Raw genomic sequence first — 21,114 nt, 5'->3', positions numbered from 1 at the left:
AAAACTGTGAGTTCAGAAGAAGAATGACGAGGTACAGACTGAGCAACCACACACTGACCGTAGAGACGGGCAGATACAGACAGAGCTGGCTGCCCAGAGAGAGCCGCATCTGCCCGTACTGCACTACTGGAGAAGTGGAGACAGAGACACACTTCCTCACCAGCTGCCCAAACTATCAACAAATCAGAAACACTTTTTATCCAGAATTCGAAATACTTTGCCCCGACTTCGTAAAATTAAACTATAAAATAAAACTTCAATATTTATTAGGTGAAAAAAGAGATTGTATCCCACTAGCAGCAAGATATATTAATGCCTGCCACAAAAAGAGGGAGGAGTCGACCAATCAGTGATGCGCTCACAAACACACTCACACTCACACACACTCGCACCAACACACACACACACACCGAATTCTAAACTGTTCCTAGAATTCTAAATGTTTGATTGTTGATTGTTTTTACTTAAAAAAAAAAAAAAAATCTATGTATGTGTATATGTTTATATATATGTATGTATATATGTATATGTATATGTATATATATATATATATATATATATATATATATATATATATATATATATATATATATATATATATATATAGTTTATTATTATTATTTATTATTATATTTATCTAATGTATGTACATATGTTGATTCTCTGTAAGAATTAGAAATGCTTTGGCAATACATTGCAACAATTGTCATGCCAATAAAGCACAATTGAATTGAATTGAATTGAATTGAATTGAATTGAGAGCGAGACAGGGAGGAAAAATAGAGACCCGATCCTAAGGTAATGCCACAGAGGTGTTTCACTCTGACAGCGATTTGCAGCAACAAAGTGACTGGAAGTCTTCTTTTTTTTCAATGAGAGTTGGTGATTTCAGGCAATATGAGTGACAGAAGTGCTTTGTGGTAGTTTGGAGTTTGCCAGGCATTTTCTAAAGTGTTCAAAGTGGTTGCTAGGGAGTTGCAAGGTAATCGCTAAGGTGGTGTGAGTGGTTGATACATTGATGCTAAGGAATTCTGGATGGTGTTGGTGTTTTTTTACGTAGTTGCTACGGTTTTAAAAGTGATTGTTAGGGGTTGCCAAGCATTTAATAAGGTGTACAAAGTGGTTGCTAAGGTGTTGCCAGGCAGACGCTAAGATGGTGCGAGTGGTTGATACAGGGATGCTAGGGAATTATCTGTGGTACTAGTGTGTTTCTAGGCAGTTTCTAAGGTATTTGGTAAGGGTTTTTCCCAAACATTTGATAAGGTGTTCAGATTGGTTGTTAGGGTGTTGTCAGGCAGTCGCTAAGGTGGTGTGAGTGGTTGATACAGGGATGCTAGGGAATTATCTGTGGTACTAGTGTGTTTCTTAGCAGTTTCTAAGGTACTTGTCAAGGGTTTCTCCCAAACATTTGATAATGTGTTCAGATTGGTTGTTAGGGTGTTGTCAGGCAGTCGCTAAAGTGGTGTGAGTGGTTCATACAGGGATGCTAGGGAATTATCTGTGGTACTAGTGTGTTTCTAAGCAGTTTCTACGGTATTTGTTAAGCGTTTTTCCCAAAATTTGATAAGGTGTTCAGAGTGGTTGTTAGGGTGTTGCCAGGCAGTCACTAAGGTGGTGTGAGTAGTTGAAACAGGGATTCTAGGGAATTCTGGAAGGTACTTGTGTTTAGTTAGGCAGTTGCAAAGGTTTTAAAAGTGATTGTTAGAGGGGCTCGCCAAGCATTTAATAAGGTGTTTAGAGTGGTTGCTAGGGTGTTGCCAGGCAGACTTTTTTCTGTGGTACTAGTGTGTTTTCAGGTAGTTGCTATGAAATTTGTTAGGGTTTTCCCCCAAACATTTGATAAGGTGTTCAGGGTGATTGTTAGGGTCTTACCAGGAAGTCACTAAGGTGGTGTAAGTGGTTGATATGATGTTGCCAGGGAATTCCACATGGTTCTAGTGTGTTTCTAGGCAGTAGCTAAAGTGTATGTTAGGGGGTTTGCCAAGTATAAACTTGAATTAACTTAAGACTGCTTCTCACATAGTCTAAGTAAATACTAGACTAACTAAATATGGCAGAAAAGGTCAGTTTACAACACAATGGCTGTCTTTAATGATCTGTATTGTGTGAAAAGACAGGCACTGAAAATTTTTTATGAAGTTATGTGCTGACGTTCTGGATGAAAAATACCAAGTATGAGCAATAATAACACTGATGCTTAGCATAACATTCCCCCCTAATTGACAAACAACAAATAACCTAATTTAGACTCTTAAAAGAATTAGACTCTTTTCACACTCAGGCCTTCATACTGGACATACTGAGGCCAGTTTAAGAAAATCTGAGCTCCATACAAAACTCTTTATTGGAAACATCTTATTGGACAAACAGTGTAATCTAATACAAAAAAAGGGCTGACTGTAAAAACAAAGCCCTCATTGGCTTTAGCTGGAAAGACTTCCAAAGTTTTGACAAAAATTAACATAACGATCACAATGAAGCAGCACTGTAAACTCTGCGTGGGCATCATGCAAACTGCCAAAATGTTGCATCTCTGATTTCAAAATAAAGAACAGATTGGTGCAATGTGACCCGATGCTGGGTAGTGTGCATTTTTTTCCGAAAACCAAATCAGCCACCTGTCTTTTATTACCAACGTGATATATTCAGTGTCTCTGTGCTCAGGAGGAGCGGAACGTTTAGAGGAATCTGAAAACAGAAACGAGGCACAGCTGATTTATTCGTAAGTTTAACACTTCTGGCAGAGACGGGGCGCCTGAGCAACACAGATGGTCAGATTTATATTGATAAGGCCGTAATGGATGAGAAGAGAGAGAGGATGATGGAAATGGAAAGACAGAAGGATGGAAAGCAGGTTTTTGACCAAAGGCCAGGCTTCACAAGGAAAAGTCTGTCCAGTGGATGACGGCACATTTAACATGTGTGGTCTAACTGCTGACCAGCTGTACCGATATCAGTTGAAGCAAATTAGCATCACACTTTTTCCCTAAAGAGCATTTATATTGTTAGTTAAAGGGGGGGGTTAAAAGGGGTGGGGGGAGGGTCTAATGCTATTTCATGGATTCTGACATATTTACACGGTTAAAGAGTTGGATTCTCATATTAAACATGGCCAAAATTGGACGTTTGATGGAGTCGAATTCCTCCTTCAGGATTCGAGTTTTGTAAAGTTTTTCCGAGGCAGTGCTGTCATTTTGTTTTTAGACCACTAAATCAACAATGTCAAAGAAGTGTGTTTCTGGTTGTAAGGGAAATATAACCTTGTTCAGCTTCCCAAGTAACCCAGTGTTAAGGAAACAGTGGATGCAGTTTGTTTTCCCAGAGCTGCAACAGATTTGTGCAAGTGTGTTTGTTTGTTCCCGGTCATGAGTCGAAACCGCAGCCGGTGAGTGAAACTGCATCAAAAAGTCTGTGTTTTGTTGGCAATCGGCACGTACGTTCATATAATTTAAACAACACGAACGTATAGCGAATCGAAAGTTATCCAGGGATAATGCCATGGTGTATTGTGTGTGTGTGTGTGTGTGTCATAGGTTTAGCTCCGCCCACTGCACTTCTCCATGAGTTCGGCTATTTTCAGAAAGAAACGGTACAGCGTATATGTCTTTTATAAATAGGATACAACTAAAGACTCTTCTGAGATATGAAGAATGCAATACTTCTTTTTAGGTACTCAATATTTACATGAGATTGGCAGAAACTGTGTGTGTTATGTACCCTTTAAGGTTTCCTGCACCAAAAACCAAGCCATTACTGCTCAGGGTAGAATGTGTGTTGTGTGGTATTGTCGATTTGGGGATGATAGAGAAACAACAAAACACTGATGTGCATCAAACGCTCTTCTCTGCTGTCAGTATCGCTATCACTGTGTGTAACTGTCAGGTACGTTATCATTGAGAGATAGGGCTGGCTGTGTGTTTTTGACGGGTTACCAATGGGAATATTAGTATTCTGTTGTGCTTTTCACTGTCAGGCTCCTGGCCGCCAGTGTGATATCTGGGAAAACAGATGTCAAAATACATTTAAATGAAGCTTGATTGGAATAGCTTTGCATGCTATTTGACAAATGGCATTAATAGGTCAGACGGTACTCGATGAATACTAATGAGAGGAAAAAGGGATCGAGATCAATCGGAATTATTCAAATCACATTCATTTGCCTTAATTAAAATGTGATGTAATGTGTATTACTTGTCTGGCTATCACCAGACCAAGCTCAATTTAAGATTGAACATTGGTCTGGGGAGTCTGCTATGTATTTTCTATTGCACAAGAGGCGTGATAAACGAGCATAATTTAAAAGACTCTGTATGCAATTGGATAGTCCTTCAACCAATCAGACCACAAGAGGCGTGATCAATGGGCAACGACCCATCGCTTCTCTATCCGTCATCGTGTTAAACCTGCCAATAACGCACCAAGTGGATAAGCCAGTCTGTGATTGGTTCCCACAAAAGTGTAACAGAAACAGTAGAAATGAATGTACAGGTTTCCAGACCGAGTGGCAGGGCGAAATCAAATCGCCAGCAGATCAGGCTGGGTTTACCCAGTCTAGTGTATTACTTCATTTTAATCCAAATTAAATATGCTAATTAAATACTGGACTTTATCGATAATTTGCACTAAATAGTGTGATAGTGTTGTCTAGGGCTGGTCCGAATACCCTTTTTTGAGCGCCGAATATTCTGTAGTAATCAAGACCGAATATTCGAAGCTTCGGTGGGAAGGGGCTGAACATATTCTTCTCTCCAATAAAGGCAGGGATCTCGAGAAGCGGCGCGCCTCACGCGGGCAGGGCTTATACGCTCAGAGAACAGACACTGCACTTGTGATACAAAACACACAGGTCTGTTACACCCCAGTTTTGATATATTATAGTAGTAAACATTTTTTTATTCAGTTAGAGAACAGATCAACTACAATTAAAAACTGAACGTGCCGCGTGAGCCGAACGAGCGTCTCAACACATCTGCAGAAGGAGTCAGATCTCATTCATCACGAGAGCGAGGAGATGAATGACAAGATGATCGCGGAAGATTTGGTTTCAAAGCGAAATGTAAAAGCGCCAATTTAAGTGAGCTTGTCATTGTACTGTTTTGTTGTTGTGTTTTTCATTAAGAATAATAGGCTAATGAACCCACCATTCAAGCAACCCGCCCCCTAATTGGCAAACAGAAAGTAAACTGCGCATGGCTGCATTCGTTCACAGCCGCTCGCTGCACAAGCACTGCAATGTGACGGTGAAGGAAAATGTTCTCACTGTCACATCCCTAACGGGTAAAAGGGCCAATACATTTTGATTCTATTATTCTATTTTCCACAATGTCAAACCAACACAGCTTAATCCAAAACGCAAGCTCAGGCATGCTCACGCAGTTGTGCGCTCTAGACAGAGAATCTACTCCGTTGCAGGGAACACTAAGAAGCAAAAGAAAAAAAAGAGTATTGTATTTCGCTAGATTTTATAGTATAAACATATTCAAGTGCGAATGAGAACCATTTCGAGGGGAATGCCAGGTGTGTGCGAATAAACAAACAATCAAACAAAAAAATTAACAAAAAACAAATATTCGAATCCAGAAAATTTGAAAATCTAATACCAACCCATCGAACCAATATTCGAATATTCTGGTCCAGCCCTAGTGCTGTCTGTCACATTTTAATGAACTTTTATGAAACATTAAGTGTAAATGTAAAAAACAAATTCACAAAAACTAAATAAAATTATATAATAAATAAATAAATCATGATAAATATTAAAACACACTGTATAAATGTGTTTGATATGTCATTAATTTAAATTAATTTAAATCAAACGGAGTGGCCTTTAAAAAAAGACAGTAGAGGCACAAACAACAGGAGTTTGTTTGATAACAATTCAATATTAATAATAAATTAAGAGTAAATATTAAAACAAAGTGTTTTAACATTTCATCCACACTAATTGTATCAATTTATTTGCATTAAATTAATATAAAATAATTGGCATTTAAAAGAAAGACAGAGGTACACTTTTTAAAAAACAATATTTCACAGGAAAACAGAAGATTGTTTGATAAAAATAAATAATATGTATGGATTAATAAATGACGACGATGATGATAATAATAATAATAATAATAAAATATGAATAAATATTCAAGGACACTTCAGACACACTTGTATCTTTTTCTTTTTACATTAAATTATTATCAAACCAAGGGGCTATTAAAAGGAAGAAAGCAGAGACATTTAAAAATATATATATTTCATAAAATCAGGTCTGCTAAACTGTATTTTATATAATTGGTAGTAGGAGCATAATATGACAGCATCAACAGCTTATTAACAGAAAAATAATAAATATTCAATTCAAAGTGAAGAAGAGTGAGTTAGAGACAGTTAAAATATAAAAAAAATAAAAAGGTATAGTCATAAAAGTTGAAATAGTTATTGTAAAATGAAAAACGGTTATAATAGAAAAAGAAATTCAGGAAAATAAAATCAAATTCAAATATTGTCCAATTGAAAGAGATGTTTTCAATTTCAACAGAAGAGTGTTTTTGATATAGCAGTTCTGTCTACAACATGAGGGAAGACAGCATCGGCACAGTCCTGAAATAAAAAGAATTATTAAAGCACACTGGAAAGCGGATAGTTCTCAATCCAAGAGGGACGACATACTGACCACTCCAGAGACACTCAGCACAGCAGAAAAGAGAGAGAGGCAGAGTGACAGGAAGTAGATGAGTGCCAGATGGATATGTCATCAACTGAGCCATGATTCAGCAGCGCTGGGTATGAAAACAGCAGACGGACTGGAGGAACCCACAAACCCTCATTTATTACCAAGAGCTGTGGTAAACACTCATTTTTACAGGCCCTTCCAAACACACACAAGCGCCTAATACATACTGTAGCAATGCATAATGTAAGCATCTGCAAATACAGCATGATTGTCTTTGTGCACATCAAACATTGATGCAGTAACATTAATCATACGAATATTTATCATTCAATGCTTTTAATTGACAACTTGTTGAAGTGTGATGAGGAACAAATAGGAGCAAATTGGAGATGGAGAGCAGGACGGGTGAAAACTTAAGAGAAAGAGTTTTATTATGCAAAGCCATCTGCCAAAGTCAAACATGTCGCTAAACCTGTTTATGTCTTGAGTGATTTATGAGCCTCTTCACAGGTGTCTGTGCGTGTATACGTTTGGGTGTCACACTTGTGTTTGTACAGGCATGTTTGCTCACCATCGTCACAATACAGCGTGTGAGCGTGCGTGTGTGTGTGTGAATATGCATTCAACACCTGACTAATTATGGAAGGGATCCAGAAAAATCTTTCTTGAGCTCTAAAAAACACATAAATGTGAAACAGATAAGTGAACCACTCACCATTAGATATAAACATATCCCCATTACAAATAATATTATATATATAAAATATCTAATATATAAAAAAATATTAATACATTTGAAAGAAAAATAAATATATAAACAATCATTGAAAAAAAAAGAAAACGCGAGTCTACTGTTGCAATAGTAACGAACACAACTTTCAGGTGTATGCAATTGACAGATAAACCGCACGCTCTTATTTCAGTGTTGTTCATTTTGTGGCTATTTTAACAAACAGTTTGCTTCGTATATTCGGTTTAACATCATGTTAAAGAGGGTAAACTTTATCATTCAATTAACTGTGCGTGTGCATTTTAAACACTTGTGTTATGTTCTTGCTCCGTCTATACATGGATAGCCTTAAATGAGCAGAGTGCCCCATTATGCTTTTTCAAATAGTACCTTTCATGCAGTGTGTAATATAGATGTTTGTAAATGTTTGTCCTGTTACAAACCTACATAACAATGTAACAAATTTGCATAACGCCAACCTATGGTCTTCATTGGCTGCGAACAACGTCTACTTTGACTTGCCCTTAAACACTGGTATTGAGGCCTGGAAAAGTTTGGTTTTGTCACGGGAGCGGATGCAGAGATGAGGTGAGGTGACTCAAACGCAGGAATAAATGGCTAATTTATTAATAATCAAATAAAACAAAAACAAAACAAAAACTACCCCAAGGGGGAAAAACAAGGACTGACTAGACACAGGGAGCAGGCAAAACATGAAGACATACGAACGGGTAATAAGGACAACGATCCAGCAGAGAACTGCAAACACAAGGAGAATAAATAGGGAGCCAACAAGGCCGGTAACCAGGGAAGACCGGTGGAGCAAATTAACCAATAATCAGGTAACAAGATGGGCGGGGTCAAGACAATAGACATGAGAGCACATGGCACAAAGAAACAAATGACAAGCCATGTGCTCACACCAAACATGACAATATAGCAGTGTCAGGGCTCTGTCACAAAACCAAGAGCAAACTAGACCAAAGTGACAGAATCATGACACTACCCCCCCCTCAAAAGGGACGAGGAACACCAAAGACAAGATAGATACACAACCGACAACAAAAGACAGGAAAATCAATACACAGAGACAACGAGGGGAGGGGAGCAAAGTCAGTGCCGATGGGACAGCCCAGAAAGTCCAGGGACCAGGGAGGGGTGGGAGGGTTGAGCCTGGGTGGCTCAGGCGGGCCTGGAGTCCTGGCAGAAGGCCAGGGCGAAGCTGGAGGGACGCACCAGGGTGACCCCGGCCGATCAAGAACCCTGGCAGACGACCAGGGCGGGATTAGAGGGATGGCCCAGGCGGATTCCGGCGGATCTAGAGACCTGCAGAGAGACATTACCGGACGCTGGTCAGGGGCTGGAGCCATCACGATGCTTGTCAGGGGCGTGAGCCATCATGGCAAGAACCATGGGCGGGGCAAGCATGGCAAGGCGCTTGGGCGGCACAGGCAGGGCAAGGCGCTTGGTGATGGCCTCTGACGCCCTATCAGGGAGAGCGGGATGCTTTGTTACCACTGGGCTTGGGAGCTTTACAGTCGGTCCTCCTGGACCACCGGACTTGTGACCACCACAGTCGGGTCCTCCTGGACCATTAGATTTGGGACTATCAAAGTCAGGTCCTCCAGGACCACCGGACTAGGGACCACCAAAGTCGGGTCCTCCTGGACCACCAAACCTGGGTGAGCGACAGGAGCCCTCCTTCTCCTGCACTTACGAGGGCGAAGCGATGTGAAGACAATCGCTGCAGCATCTCTAGCCGCCTCTTGAGGTACTGCAGCGTCTTCGGCTGCCTCTGGGGGTGCTGCAGCATCTTCGGCTGCCTCTGGGGGTGCTGCAGCATCTTCGGCTGCCTCTAGGTGTGCGGCAGCATCTCTGGCAGCCTTCTTCACTTGGCGAGCTAAATACTCCATTGCTGCTTCAAATGGTGTGTGACCCAGCCCTCTCATAACACCCCATTTGAAGGGCTCATCAAGGGCATAATTAAAAAGTTCCTTGAGAGCCCCATCGTTGAGCCCCAGACCCTCCACCGTGCTGCTGAATTCTAGGGCAAACCTTCTTATATCCACCCCCTGTTGGCGGAGGGAACACAAGGCCTTGAACTGGAGCATGCGCTGGTAGCGAGGGCAGGGGTGAGTGTAGTCTCTGCATAGCCTGGTCCTACCAGACTCTCGTACATTTCATTTGTACAGAGAGTCTGGCCACTCTCCATTGACAAGCTTTAACTTCCTTGAAGGCGGGTACTCTGTTAAAGTTTAAAACTATTGGATCTGCCCAGAGCCACTCTGGGTCTGCCATAACCAATCGCTAATGTTTGGTTGTGACGTATGTCATCTCAAACTAGCGCACGACATCCACGTCATCATTCGCAGCCACTTCCTCTGTTCGCTGATTGGACCGGTTAAAATTTGACTGGAGAAAACCAGAGAATATACCAAAATTCCAGATGGAGTACTGAAGGAAAATGAAAATTGAGCGGAAGTACGTAGGAGGGCGGAGCCAGGCTAGTCTCTGCAGACCTAATATTTAATATTATCTATATTATATTATATATTATATTTGATATTTCATGACTCTTTCCACAAGATGACCATATAGCTCTATATGGAGCAAATGAGCTGTTCCGCTGGGTACTAAAGTCAGTTTCTCTTCAGTATGCATTGATATGTCGACATTATAAAATATTTTTTGGGTAGTTTTAGCTTTTTTAGTTTAAATATTGAGCATTTTTAGGTTTTTCTATGTGTACTGAAGCATTTCTTGAATTCCATTCATTCCTATGGGGGTAAAATTGACCCGCGTGTGAAGGATTTGTACCTTTTTTTTATTATTTCAACCACAAAACTACTCGAATCCAGTCTATTTTTTTTTTGTGCATTCGTGGTTCAAGTGCGACAAAAGTCCTAGGTTCTTGGACCACTCAGATGAACTCTCAATTTTTGGGTCAAAATGACCTGAGGGAAGGATGAGGGTTAAGATAAAAAGTATTTGATCAAAATCATTGCTAGGGACAGTTCAGTAGTTCCTGAATATCAGCAGTCCATTGCACCCCTACCAAATTCTAAGCCCTTGGCATTAGAGACTTTCAAAAACATAAAAAAATCTTACTATCCTCAAACTTTTATTTGAGTATATTTTGCTACATTTTAAAAAGAATATTTAAATTCAATTTATATAATAAATGTGGTCTTGGACCACATATTGTTAAAAAAAAACATAACGGTAAAAACCTAGTTTGTACCCCTAATTCAGTTGGAGGATGGAGACATTACACAACTTTTTATCAGAAGTTGATATTAATGGAGAAGGATCAGTATCGCTGATCTTTTGTGAGGCTTAAAAATGTGATTTAAACCCCAGTGCTATAAAAACTCCTCTGGGAAGCAGTTTAGAAAATAAATAAACACATAAATAATGGAAAAATCAATACGTTGAAAGTCAGTGGGATGCCCTAAACACTTTATCAGAGGAGAGTGAGCAAGCGAGAAGCTGTGTTATGTTTCACGCTTCCCTATTGTCATAAAATCTTGGCTGAGAAGAGAGAGGCCTGGTCCCTTGTGACAGAGGCAGAGTGACATACAGAAAACATGCACATGTAGCTCCCACGACTGAAACGCACACTTTACAGTGTAAATTCAAAGTCAAATCTGTTAAGAGAGGTACATTCAAAGATTTGAATGTAAATCTAAGCTTTATCAGGCAGTATTTGCATATTTCTGGCTCATAAGCAGGGCCTAAAATTAAAGAATTAGTTCACTTCAAAATGAAAATTACCCCATGATTTACTCACCCTAAAGCTATCCTAGGTGTATATGACTTTGTTCTTTCTGATGAGCACAATCAGAGTTACATTAATAAATATCCTGGCTATTCCAAACTTTATTGTAGTGAATGGGGCCAACGAGATTGAAGCTCAAAAAAGTGTATCTATCCATCATAAATGTACTCCACACGGTTCCTGGGTGTTAATAAAGTCCTTCTGAAGATAACAGTTTTTTTAAGAAAAATATCCATTTTTAAAATGTTATAAAGTAAAATATCTAGCTTCCGTCAGTCCGCATTCCATATTCAACTTACGAGGAAAGTGTAACGCCTCTCGCAGTTCAAAAAGCTTACACCAAATCGCCGTTGGTGAGTGTATGAGACGGTGTCAGTCACCAGTTCTCCGGTAACATTTTTATGAATTCGAACAAGGCATGAACGAGAATAAACGTGAACAACGCTCGTGACAGTTGACGGGCCAGTGCTGCATAGAAACGAATGTCTTTACAATTTACATTCAAGTGCAAGAAGGAGCTCATTTGTTACATGCATGCTGTGTGGAAAGGCACAAAATTGAGCAGAATGTAGCTGTCTTTCATGTCTTCTTGCACTTGAACTGACAAATTCACTCAAAATGATGTAAAAAAAAATAGCAAATATCCTAGTAAACATAGTCGATTATGTCTTAAGTGAACATAAACACATGTGTACAGTAGTATCAGTATATTAGATCCGTGCATTTGCTCTTAAAGTGACAGCAGCCTAATATTCCTGCTGCCCGTTTTTAATGTTAATCAAACAAAAATGGGCCAAGAAAAAAAAAAATCACTCTTGACTGAATAACTTTTGTACATTTAATAAGGATTCATTAATACGGTTTCATGTATACAGTGAAGACTGCAGTGTTATTTTACATTTACTTACTTTATGAAATTTGAAAACTACTGTCAGACCTACCTGAAAAACCTGTATTCATTTGTACTTTTGCTTGTATTTTGATTATTTGTTTTTATTTTACTAGTGCCTATTTACTTGTCTCTTTAATAATGTTTTAACTTTATTTTAGTTAGGTTAGTAGTTTTAGCTGTGGTATCAAAATTGGAATAGAAAATTGTGGATTTTCACTGTTATCTAATTTTTTTCATGGCCGGTAAAAACATTTATGGCTGGTAAATTTTCTGGCCATTGGCAGGTGTGGCAACAAGTTAGTTTTAGGCTCTTCTCATAATGTATGGAAAAAGCATGATTCAGCAGTGCTACGGAGTTCTCTTTTGTGTTTGGATATGTGAATCCACTTGCTGTGGAATTCTGACAAGCTGAATGCTTCACATGGACACTTACTGACTGCGCTTGGACAAGCCTGGAGTGCTAGAATGATTGAATCGGCCAATCCGAAGTTGCTGAATGATGGGGCCAGCCAATCAGATTTAAGAAACTCCCTGGTCTCCATCAGCGCCAGCGACAAGCAAGTTAAAGTTCTGGGTAATAATATTCTAAACAAATTAAGACTTGTTCAAGGCTGGAGGGGGGAAGAAGAAGAAATGAAGAGGCGAGGGAGGGGTTATGTGGTTAAGGGCTGTTTGGAATCAGTGAGCTGGCAAATATTCAAGAGTGCAATTCCATTGACATGAGCGAAAACGCTTCCCAGAACCGTCACATAATATTTACATTGTGGGGGGATTTTCTGGCCGGAGTTGCATTGTGCAGTCGCAGCAAGTGTGCCAGGCTGATGCAACGTGTGAACAAAAGAACAGTGAAAACATAGACCGCACCCCTATCAACAAGCTACCGGGTCTACGGCCGAACCGTTTGTTTCCTTTGTTCGCATTTGAACAGGTGAATGCCCCGACAACAAAATAGGAAATTCAAGTCCGACAGTGACCAGTGTAAGCTACAGGTGCATGCGTGCACACAAACCAACACAGAAACTCGTCCGACTGGCATGGAGGCCCTTTCGCGCAAGGCCCCAAAGCGTGGAGCGGGACCTAGCACGCAGGCCATGATGTCAGAGGAAAACTTTCAGCGAGTTAATTTATAATCTGTGTGTATGTGACATTGGATGCCCCCTGGCCGCTCCAATTAGGTGCTGACAACGGCGGCGAGATGGATAGCGGTCCTTGGGGGAACACGAAAAGTCTGAGCAAGACATTGAGAGAATGACAGAACATAAAAGATGGGCCAGAGAAGAGAGCAAGATACAGAAGGTTTTTAAATTCAGAGCTTTCCTATTGGTTACTAAAAGTTTTCAAACTGGGGTCCATTGACCCCCCAGAGGGCTGCAAGGAGGAGCTATGAACAGTGCACATAATACTTAAATGTCAAAGTTAACATGCACATAATACAGTATATCTATGAAACGAGGATAACAATTTTTTTTTACATTCACAAAAATATATACTATTACTACTTCATTTTGCTGTATAAAGATTGGTAAGAAAGTCAAGAGATCAATTGTGATTATTTTATTCTATTTACAGCCTTTTACAGTAAGAAAAAAAATTACCCATAATATAATATAATATAATATAATTAATAGAATAGAATAGAATTAATATAATATATAATATAATTAATATAATATAATATAATATAATATAATATAATATAATATAATATAATATAATTAATATAATATAATATAATATAATATAATATAATATAATATAATATAATATAATATAATATAATATAATATAATATAATATAATATAATATAATATAATATAATATAATAGAATAGAATAGAATAGAATAGAATAGAATAGAATAGAATAGAATAGAATAGAAAAGTTAATTATTTAATTTTGGAAACTTCTTTTTTTTGTATTGTCTTTTTAATATCATACTTAGTATTTTACATACTTACACATTATAAATTGTTTTTTATATATAAACACATAAGATAGGAAGAAAGTCCCTTGAAAGTCTGATCATTTAGAAGTATGACGACCTTGGCATCACATTTTGAAGACTCCTTACACTACCATGGTGGGTTGGTTCACATAAAATCTTCAAGCAACGAAATCTGGCATATGAACCAGCCCTGTAGGGCTTGAGAGGTGCATTCGCACATGTTGAACCATACTGGCATTAACCAACAAGCATAAATACTGAGTATAAACTCAATGACCTCAGTCTGATAAAGATGTTTGGAACCTTATCTGGAAGACACTGTGCAGAAGGTGTGTATGAAATACGTCTCCAGTTTTGGTAAAAGTGTTCTTGTTGTACAAAGCCTTCTTCGTATCTGGAGAAAGGAGGCAGATGAAGACTTATTTTGGCATGAAGTCACATTTGATATTGGGCTAATAATAATTACTGCAAGATAAAAAACGATCAACAACTTGCAATCATGCAGAAAGATAACGGTACTAGTAATCTATACAAAGCCAAACTTTCTCCTGAAATAACAGCTCACAAGCCAAACTGTTTTTACTACATGCGGCATTGCATTAAAATGCATTCGATGAGGGTGACTTCACAGAAGCAATGCTAGTAATGTTTTATTATAATGAGTGGTTGTTATAGAGTTGATAAGGTGTTTTGAGTGGTTGTAATCATGTCCCTATGAAGAGGGTTAACTAGTTGGTTGTTTCCTGGCTCAATTCCCTCCTTCGATGTAATTCAAAGGCCTGGTTTCACAGACAGGGCTTAGACTAAGCCATGACCAGGCCTTAGGTTAAATAGGTCATTTAAGTATCTTTTATAAACATTACTGGAGTGCATCTTGAGACAAAACAATAGCATTGACATATTTTTATATATGTCAGTGCAATTAGCTTTCAGTTAAAACAGCTAAATTTAGCATTTTAGTCTGGAACTAGGCTTAAAAGCCCACTGAAGTGCCTTGAAACGCGCAGCATTATTCAATGTGTTGACGTAATTTCCCCTGAAATGGCTCCAGCTGTTAGCAGCTCCTCCCCTTTTTTGAAACAGCCAATAGCGTTTCGTTAATACCACAGTTTGACTAGAGCCTTTCTGTTTGGTAAAGCCAGAGTTTCCTCCTAATCTCTAACCGTTTATCATCATCATATCCTCCATATCGCTTTGAAATACAGCATTCTGTGCAGAATTTAAATGGGTCCGATATGTTTTGTTGTATTCGCCCACTCGCGCATATGATCCGCTGCGCTCTCATCTCGTGTCTCTAGTCAACGGCTCTGCTCTAGACTATGTGTGTGCGCTGCAGCAGTGCGCGGGAAAGTAACGTGAAACCAGACTTAATTCGCCCCAACTGAAAGCATATTTACACTGTCTGAATCGTTTCCTGTCGCATGTATAGTGCGCTATGTGCCATTCACCATGTAAAAATTAGTAAATGTGTGAACAGCTGACTGATTTCAGCCGCTACTTCAGACCGGAATTGTTCGGGCGCTTCAGATTCTAGAGACCATTTGATTGGACAGAAGATGTGATGATTAGGTGAAGTCGGCGATGATGTCATCAAAATCTGTGTCCATTTTAACGGACGTGAGAGACTGTAAGTTTTGAATGCTTATATCTCCTACATGCGAATTTTGTCATTGTTTTGGAACACACCAGCTTATTCATAACCTTAAGGCTAACATAGTCATACTAAAAGCTAAAAAACTTCCATTTTGATTTCAGGGGGCCTTTAAGCCTTGTCTGTGAAACGGGACATAAATGTTTTATTGTAGCACACCTAAAACAAGAAACAAAACCAGTCAAATCATGCAACAAGCCACACAATTTGATCCAATGTCCATACCCTCTTCCAAGCATGTGAAAAACAAGCAAATTATAGACAATGGAAACAAAAGATGTCGAGGGGCTTCCAGAAAGACTTTTCCTCTACTCTGAGGGTTAAATAAGTGCAGTATTTGACATGAAGCAGTGACATCATCCTCTCACCCCCAAACCTGATGGCTCCCTACAGATGTTTCCAGCCATGGGCCGATGTTATGTGAGCTTAACTAAACATTACAGTCAGTCTTCAGCTTTCAGCAGTCAGTGCTTCAGCAGGTGCGCCCTCCCAACCCACCAAGCATCTACGGAGGCCTTTTACATTGCACAGATATCGCTTTCTGCCTTTTATCCGATATTAGTTATGGTTGCGGGTAGAAATTGTGATGAATCTTACACCTACAGTATATAAGGACAAAGCACAATTTATACCTCGCAAACTAATCACAGCCGCTTTTATGGCCTTCCCAGCATGCCGTTTTAAATGACATCACCATGATTTCATTCAATTTAGTCCAATACTATCCCTCAGGAGAGCAATAGTGTGGTAGAATTGGCCATAATTACTTGTTCGCTAATAGACAACATTGTGTGTTTTGTGATTTATATTATGTGCTAAAACAATGGGAGTTCATTCATATTGTCCTGCCAGATAAAATCTGGAATGAGACATGTGTTACTTCAGCATCTGTTGACCTAACATTTGGACACAGGAATTGCTGAAATGTGAAGTCAATGCTGATAGCTGGGTCAAACATGTGGAAGAATATCAGTGAGCTATTTAATGTTTCACATCTGAGACATGGCAATTGGTTAAAACCTCAAATGCAACTCTACAACCAAATCTGGTTAATTATCGATCGGAACAAGCTCCCAGTCTGAGCCTCTCTCAAGCTGTAATAATAACATTAACTGTCCCGTAAAGCCGTTCACCTTCAACCTCCCATTATCATGCAGCTCGGTGCTCAGACTCCATTTTTCTCCAGAGACAACTGGGGTTAAGTACACAACTCCAGGACACATAAGCATCGCTGCCCCTGAGATAAACTACTGAGAGCGGGGGAGAGCCAGAAAAGGAAAAGATGTCTTCAGAATTAAAGGCAGAAAGTGTTTTGAAAATAATATTGTGGGAGAAAACGAGTTTGGAGAAGGACGGAGCGAGAGATGGCGCGAGGGGAATAAATCACAGCATGAGACAGCGAAACTCACCCTGCAATTAGAGGTTAACCTCACACTTGTTTTACAAGGGCACCGCTCTTTCATGAAAAGGGCAAAGCATATCACCCTCTAGGAGGGATGACTTACTCCCTTCCCGTATTGCCTTCTGATGCAAGTGTTATTAGATTACCATTATATTAGTTTTTAACATGCAAATCAATTTAATTTAGCGTTGTTTTTTATGCCATCACATACTGTACAAAGGATCAAAGCACTCCAAATGAAAAAAAAAAACAGTTTGGGTGAGTGTGAACATGTTAGTTCGTTGTTGCTCAGAGGCATATTCAAGCTCAGGTCACAGGTCTGTGGGCCAGCAGAGGAACAAGACCCCCCCTCCACCCCATTCCAGCCCCTTTTTCTCTCTGGGTCCCCAGCCAGACCGGCGGCCCTTATTGAAACCACATGTGAAGGGCTGAGATGGTTTTCTGCTCGGATTGAAGCAAACATGCAGAAAATTGTGGGAAGCAAACATAACCCCAAGACCTAGTGAAATACACTAATTAAAACAACCTAACCAGCCTACAGAACATGCACACAAACCCACAGCGACAAAACCTGACTGAGATACTGTTAAAATAAATAAATACAGTAAAAACTTGCTTCTCTGAATATCAAAGTTCCCCTTGAAAAAAAAAAAAAAAAAACTATAGCCGTGCAGATACAATTATATACATATCAGGGGTTTCAAATTGGAGTCCAGGGACCCTCAGAGGGACACAAGGGGTTCAGAAGAAAATTTGAGAGAGAGAAAACAATGTATAAAAGAAAAAGAACTATTGTGAAAATATTATTACAATTTAAAATATCTGTCTCTAATTTAATATATTTTAACATGTAATTTATTCCTGGCCAAGCTTAATTTTTAACAGTCATAACTCTAGTCTATAGTGTCACATGATCCTTCAGAAATCATTCTAAAATGCAGATTTCATGCTCAAGAAACATTTCTCCTTATTATAAATGCTGAAAACAGTTGCCTAATATTTTTGTATAAATCGGGATACTTATTTTCTTTGATTAATAGAAAGTTCAAAAGAACAGCATTTATTTGAAATAGAAACCGTTTGTAAAAATGTCAATGTCTTTAGTGTAATTTTTAAAATCAATTTATTGCATCCTTGCTGAATTAGCATATTAAAGGGATAGTTTGCCCCAAAAAATATATCCTAGATGTATATGACATTATTTTTTCAGATGAATACAATCTGGGTTTATATAAAATATGTCCTGGTTCTTCCAAGCATTAATAGCAGCCCAAAATTTGAAGTCCAAAAAAGTGCATCCATTCATTATAAAAGTAACCCACACGTTTATAAACACGTTATAAAGTGAAATATCTAGCTTCGGGCGGACCACCTTCTGTATTCAACTCACGAAAAAGCGTAACTGGCGCGACGATGGTGTCGGATGTAGCGTAAGCGTTTTGAGAGGTGCTACACTTTCTGGCAGCAATCTGGCAGCAGCTAGATATTTTACTTAATAACGCGTTAAATATGGATATTTTTCTTACAAAAACCCATCGATTCACTTCAGAAGGCCTTTATTAATCCCCCATGTGGAGCACTTTTATAATAGATGGATGCACTTTTTGGTCTTCAAATTTTGGGCTGCCATTCACTGCCATCATAAAGCTTGGAAGAGCCGGGCCATTTTTTAATATAACTCCGATTGTGTTTGTCTGAAAGAAGAATGTCATATACACCTAGGATGACCTGAGGGTAAGTAAATCATGGGCTAATTTAATCATGGGCTAATTTGGGTGAACTATACCTTTAACTTTTTTCCAGAACAATATTAATAAATAAAATGTATTTATTAGGGCTGTCAAAGCTAACGCATTAACTTATTAAGATATTACACAATACAAATTCAACAATTTATTCTACTGACAGTCATATATACAGTATGGAATAAAAAAAAATGATTGAAGGTATTTTAATTATATATCTGAATTGATTTGAAAAGGTTTCTCTTCAGGTTTATACATCTAACAGTATTATAATAGCAGGTGGAAAAAGGATACACTGGCAACTTAAAGGATTAGTTCAATTTTAAATAAACTTTTGCTGATAATTTACTCACCCCCATGTCATCCAAGATGTCCATGTCTTTTAGGGCTGTAACGATTTGACCAAAAATAAAAACCTCAATTAATTGAACATTTGACCTCGATTACGATTAATGAACGATTATTTTTCTTCTTTTTTTTTCCCCTCATAAGATTTTTGAGTAAGTTCACTGATAAGGTTTGTACTGTAAATATTTTCTACTATTAAAAGGTGGAATTTTTTTTTCTAATGAAAAAGTGCATTGTGATTTTAAAATACTTGAAGGAAACGGTTCACTTTCAGCAGTTATTGTCTATGGAGCAGATTTGTGTTTTTTGTACATCAGATACAGATAAATTAACACTGTAGGCCTACATTACATTTATTTGAATGCATTAATGAGAGAGTGATTGTGTGTGTGAATTACTCTTACTGTCTCTATTCACTATGAAGCTGTGGTTTGTACTTACTTCAAAGGTATTAAAATGCATGCCTATAACGGTTGAGTTTCTGAGCTACTTTAGTGACTTTACTTTAGTCACAGCTTCTGTCTGAGTGTTCGTTTGTCAAAATATATCAGGCATTAGTTCAACATAATACACATCTGATGGTTGAAACTCGCTTTAATGTTCAAACTGGCAGGGCTTAAACCACCTACAAATGACAAGCTTCGTGAGGACGCAGGTGACAGGTCTGCCTTCAGGGCACGCGCGTTTTCAGAGACGCGACACGGCTCGGCTCTGTGTCACTGAAAAAAGCTGAGCACTGAACGGAGAAGTTTTCCGTATTGTTGTTGTTGAATAGTTCACAATCACTTTAAATGTTGAAACTGGCAAGCCTTTAAACGCATTTACTTGACAAACTTTATGAGCACGAAAGTGAAAGCGGCTTCGGGGCTTGCGCGCGCCGTGTGTGTGTGTGTGTGTGTCAGCGCGTAGGCTATAAGAACAGCAATTAACTGACCTGTATAAACTGTGTAAAACATGCAGCTACTATAGTGATTCTGGGCATCTATAAACACAGATAACTGCTCCTGCATCTGTGTGCCTTCAAACTGCACTTGATGTGACTGACGGGGCGGAGTTATGTGAAAACCGAAATAACGACATGGGAAAAATACGTCGGTTAGAGGTTCTGAATGTCGGTTTCGGTTATTTTTCGATTAATCGTACAGCCCTAATGTCTTTCTTTCTGCAGTCGAAAAGAAATTAAGGTTTTTGATGAAAACATTCCAGGATTTTTCTCCATATAATGGACTTCAATGGGCTCCAAACGGTTCAAGGTCCAAATGACAGTTTCGTTGCAGCTTCAAAGGGCTTTAAACGATACCAGACGATGAATAAATGTCTTATCTAACGAAACGATCAGTTTCTGCGAGAAACCGAGCAATATTTATGCTATTATTTTACCTCTTATCAGACGAACATGATCATCTCTGAGCTCCGCCATAACTTCCGCTAAGTGAGGTCAAAATGTGAGCGTTGCCATAGATATATTGATCATAGATGCCTCATTCTACTGATCCGTGCAGACGCTAATGAGACAGTTGCGTATACATCTATGACCACGCTCGTATTTTGACCTCACTTAGCGGAAGTTATGGCGAAAAATCCTGGAATGTTTTCATCAAAAACCTTAATTTCCTTTCGACTACAGAAAGAAAGACATGGACATCTTGGATGACATGGGGGTGAGTAAATTATCAGCAAAAGTTTATTTAAAAGTGAACTAATCCTTTAAAGTATTTGCCAGATAATATTTTATCGAATTTAGGCTTTTGTCCAATGACAATAAAAAATTGTCTTTGATTGATTTTTTTTTTCTCACACAAATATATGGGTCAAACTAAATTAAATGCATTTCAAAACGCATAAGATCCATTGTTCAAATACAGTCCACTTGACTTTTATCGAGATATGCATCATAGCTACAGAGGCTCAAAATGTCTATCGACAAAACCATTGTGTGCTTGAGCTGATTTAATT

The 21,114-nt window shown here is 38.7% G+C and overlaps 1 protein-coding gene across 1 annotated transcript in view; it reads right to left on the bottom strand.

Annotated features, from left to right (window-relative positions):
• The window catches only part of slc25a26 (solute carrier family 25 member 26), a 78,724-nt gene that overhangs the window by 27,454 nt on the left and 30,156 nt on the right, over positions 1-21,114 (bottom strand). The gene's annotated exons all lie outside the window — the stretch shown is intronic.

The sequence above is a fragment of the Gobio gobio genome, assembly GCF_949357685.1.
Source record: "Gobio gobio genome assembly, chromosome: 19".
NCBI lineage: Eukaryota > Metazoa > Chordata > Actinopteri > Cypriniformes > Gobionidae > Gobio > Gobio gobio.
This window is presented reverse-complemented; position numbering and strand designations above follow the sequence as displayed.